The sequence below is a fragment of the Lycium ferocissimum genome, chromosome 1, assembly GCF_029784015.1.
Source record: "Lycium ferocissimum isolate CSIRO_LF1 chromosome 1, AGI_CSIRO_Lferr_CH_V1, whole genome shotgun sequence".
NCBI lineage: Eukaryota > Viridiplantae > Streptophyta > Magnoliopsida > Solanales > Solanaceae > Lycium > Lycium ferocissimum.
In genome coordinates, this window is record NC_081342.1 from 72,203,156 (window position 1) to 72,207,905 (window position 4,750).

The 4,750-nt window shown below is 35.4% G+C and overlaps 1 pseudogene; it reads right to left on the reverse strand.

Annotated features, from left to right (window-relative positions):
- Nucleotides 1–753: 753 nt before the first annotated feature.
- Nucleotides 754–4,750, reverse strand: LOC132060602 (dehydration-responsive element-binding protein 1A-like; annotated as a pseudogene).

Consider the following 4,750-nt stretch of genomic DNA (forward strand, 5'->3'; position numbering starts at 1 on the left):
GATACTTGTCTGCGTTACTCTTAACACTGCATACATTATTACATCAATATATACATGTTATAAACTGCACACACTGAATATAATACATTATTATTATTCTGTTTTTAAACTTATCTAAACAAAAAAGGACAAAACAAAAATTAGTTATATATTTATCGTAGTTAGGTAATGTGCTAACTACGAGGTATTAGCTAGCTAGGTTTTTAAAGTTTTTTATCTACTATGGCTAGATGTAAGAACTTGTGCATGATCCCGGCCAGTATGGAACACAATTGATAAGGGATAAATAATGTAGCATTTTTTAATGCCCCCCGACAAGTATTTTAGAGTTTATATGTAGATATTTTTTTTTTTTTGGTTGTCTGATTATCTTTTGTGGAAGTAGAGAAAAAAGGCTCGACCAGAATGAGCCTTGAGAAGATAGAGACAGATAAGGTTTTTGTGAAAGCAGAAAGAGAAGGCTCAACATGAATGAGAATTGAGAAGGTAGAGATAGATTAGGCTCAACAACCTAATGAATGAGCTTGAAGTAATGTTAATGGTTTGATGGGTTGAATTTAAAGAAAAAGAAAGAAACCAAAAGTAGTTTCATGGGATAAATTGAGAGGATTTTGAGAAGAGAGACAAATTAGGCTCAATAGGTTAATAAGTGGGCTTGGAGTAATGTCAATGGCTCCATGAACTGAATTTAGAGAAATAGAGTAGTTTCATGGGCTAAATTGAGAGAGGATCTCGAGAAGAGAGCAATTAGGCTCAATAGATTAATGAGTGAGTTTGGAGTAATATCATCTTTTCTCGCCATCCTTTCAGCTCCAACGTCTCATTATTTCCTCCCCAATTACAACATCAAATGTTCTTCATATCGACATGTAATGCCTTCGCGCCACTTCATTAGCCCTGCAATATCAATCTCTTGGTACTTTACTTTTCAGTTCTGGAATTAACTTCCTCATTCATATAGGCGACTCCAACTAACTCGGGATCTTCACGGGACGCCTCGGCTGCTTTAACTGTCACCTGACGTAATTCTTTGGGATCCTTTGCTGCTGGCACTGGCAACCTCCAACGGGAGTTTGCCAAGTTCAAAGTGGCTAGGTTGCCTCTAAGTACTAATGCAGCAACATTCTGAGCTCGAGCCGCCATTTCCTGAGTAGGTAAGTTCCTAGCCATATCCTTTTGTATTGACTAGGCTCACGTAGTTTGTAAACCCGCTTGTTATTATTCCTCCTCCTCACTCCCCTACAAATCGGGTGGCGAGTTTCCTTGAACTTCTTCCTTCCAGCGCGTTGGCACGAAGCTAGTAGGAATAATACTCCTCCATCTTGAGCTGAAGATGATGGTGTTTCCTGCAAGAGATCTCTCCCAGGTTTGCTGAATTGGCATCTGACATGCACAAAACTCTTATGTTTCTTGAAATAGTGGCGACTGTTGTAATAGTTAATACTATTCAAACTTTGTAGTGAGTAAAGTGCAATGACTAAGAGTATGTTGTTGTTGTTTATTTGTCGGCGGTTGAGGCTTTGAGAGTTTGGTGAAAGTTTGAAAGTGGTTTTACAGATTTTGGATATACTAGAATCTATGCCTGCGGATGCGTACGTGTCCCAAATACGATTAATTTGGTTAATCACTTTAGTTAGTTTTATGATTTATATATTTTGCAAAGATATCTGATTCTTTTTAGTGAATCTCCATATTTTTTTTCTTTTCCTCTTATTTCCCCCCTTAATTTCTCAATTGTTGTTAAAATTTGTCTTATTTTGGTTATGTCCACTTCTTTTTATATTTAGTAAGTTGACAATTCAAATATCCTACATGTCAAGTTTATAATCACAAGATTCAAAGGATATTTTATTATATTATACATATTTTTAATTTAGAACCACAAGATTCAAAAGTCTATCTTTATTGATCTTAAACTCTGTGGCTAGTCAAACGTAGACACATAAATTGAGACAGAGATGCCAAATGAAGGAAATGAAAGAACAATCGGTGCATTCGATCATGGGGACTTAAAAAGCAAACACACAAGAGGTAGTATTAATGATAAACTTAAAATGCATACACGTTAGTCGACGCTTAAAGATAATTTGGGCTTGCTTTTGTACAACTTATTATTGCCGTGTTCGTCCACCTTGGGCCTTTGTTGTTAAATAAAAAAAAATTGTCTTATTTTGGTTATGTCCGCTTCTTTTTATATTTAGTAAGTTGACAATGGTGTCAAGTTTATAATCACAATATTCAAAGGATATTTTATCATATTATACACATTTTTAATTTAGAACCACAAGATTTGAAAGTCTATTTTTATTTCTTAAACTCCTTGTCCAGTCAAACGTAGACACTTAAATTAAGACAGAGGGAGTATATGCCAAATAGGCGAAATGAAAGAATAAAGACATCATGAATGGGAACTTAAAAAGTAAACACATAAGAGGAACATGAAATTAATGTTCACTTCGACTTAGACACGTGTTAGTCCCGACTTAGAGTACAATTTTAATTGCTTTTTGTATAATTTATTATTGTTTTTCGCTCACCTCGACGCTTATATATAATAACAAAATGGGTTATGAATTAAGTAAAGAATAAGGAAGCACGTGGCTACGATATAGACGAACACGGAAATTCAATTCATTTGGTTAAAGAATTGCGTAAGTGTTCAGTTTTTTTTTCTTCTTCTTTCTTGGGGTCTGCATCTATTATTAAATTAAATTAAATAAATACATGCTTATTATATTATATTTTGAATAGAAAAATGAAGAATAATAAGCTGGAAGTTTTACTGGTTGAAGTAGTGAGTTGGGAAAGTTTAGATATTATATGATTTAAAAATTGAGCTACTTTTTCTTTTTGCTTGTACTTCCAGGTTTGGGTCAATGGGACAGAAACTTTGTCGAGTTCTCAGGAAACAGAGCTATAGGAGACACGGGTGGTACACACTTGCCTACATGATGGTTTAGTTTTATTTAAAGAAAAATTTCAAATTGGACCATGTACAGATAAATATTTATCTGCACTAGGCGTGCACGAAACTAATTACTTTTACTTTAGCTTACTAAAAAATATTTTCTTTTGAGCAGTTAAGCCTAATTATCAGGTAAATTGGAACAAAGGCACTTTGAAATTTTCTTACTTTTCTTGAAACGAGAAACATAAGAATAAGAAAAAATACACCGAAAGAGAGATGATGGCACATCAGTCATTACCTACGTAATGCATCTTATGTCCTGGATACTGAATGGGAATATTGGGAGTCCGGAACCAAAATGCCCAAAAAAAAAACAGTTTCGACCAAAATACCCCAATAAAAAAAAATGTTACGAAAATGCCTTTAGCGTGAAATTAGCTATACTAAAGAGTTAACGGACACGGCTTTTAGAGCTATAGCTGAATTTCAAGCGCTTATAGTGCTTTTTTTTTTTTTCTTTGGTTAACCCTTCTTCGTTACACTTTTTAACGTCTTTTTGACCATAGATTAATCATGCTTCGACCCTAAACTTCAATATTTTATATAGAACCCTACTTATTTTTGTGCGATTAATTAGGTAGGATCAACACATCAAGGATACACAAAAGTTCGATGACCGCTTTAGAGGTTGAAAAGTGTCAACGCTTATTTTCGCTCAAGGCTCTCATGACATTAGCTTGAAGTTCTTTACTTAATATTTAAACTTGTTCATTAATAATTAATCAAAAGTTAGTCAAAATGGCAAACTGCTCATGCAAAAAAAAAAAAAAACTTAATTAAATTGCATCAGTCATAACCTTGAGTAGATGAAAATACTTAACACACTAATTCATTAATAAGAAACCCATGATATATTAAAAATACAATCACAACATTCTTGAGTAGATACTTAAAAAACATTCATCAATTAATGCTCTTGAGTTGATCTTCCGCCACCACCGCGAGATGTGCCACCACCACTGAGAGGTACTCCACCACTAAAGTTTCCACCCCGAGAGGTACTTCCACTGCGTAGATGTAGTTTGACCACCATGCCGTAAGGACACTTGCGCTTATCATGACCAACATAATTGCAAAATGAGCATTTTCGAGTGTATCTCCTGGAACATCCATTTCATGATGAATACGCGAGTATGAATTCTTTCAATTTACGATAAATGCTTTATTTGCAACCATTGAAAATGGATCCGGTGGCTAATAACTCTCACTACCAAGTGAGTAGAACCTTCCAACATACATTTTTGCATAATTTTCAACCGTATATTCCTCGCCCATGTGAGGAGGCGTTTCTTCCTATTTTCCATCGTGATAAACACTTGAAGGCGTGAGAACATGGCATGTGATATGATTGCCACTTGCCGCATGTGCATGTTCTGGAATCTCACAAATTGTGTGAACGTTACCTCCTTTACCTTGGTGCACACTTGTTGTGAGTTCAAATATGCGCTGCGGTGGTTGTACTCCATCCGATCATGTTTCGAGCCTTATATTTGTGGTACTCGAATAGTTTTAACGGTTTGGCATCCATCTTAGATCTTCTCTTGCATGTGCTTTGGCTCTTTTTGATCTATCGACGAACCGCTCCACAACCCGCTTAAATGTCATTCTCAATTATCATGTGACGGTAGTCCCCGTGCGATTTCAACAAGCCATTGAATGACTCAAAGTTGTTTGTTGTCAAGATACCCCATCGCCTACCTTAATCCTTGGTAATGTCCATTTGTCTTTATCAATTGCATTTAACCAAAGGGAAGGCTTCTCATTCACCTTAATAATGTCCAT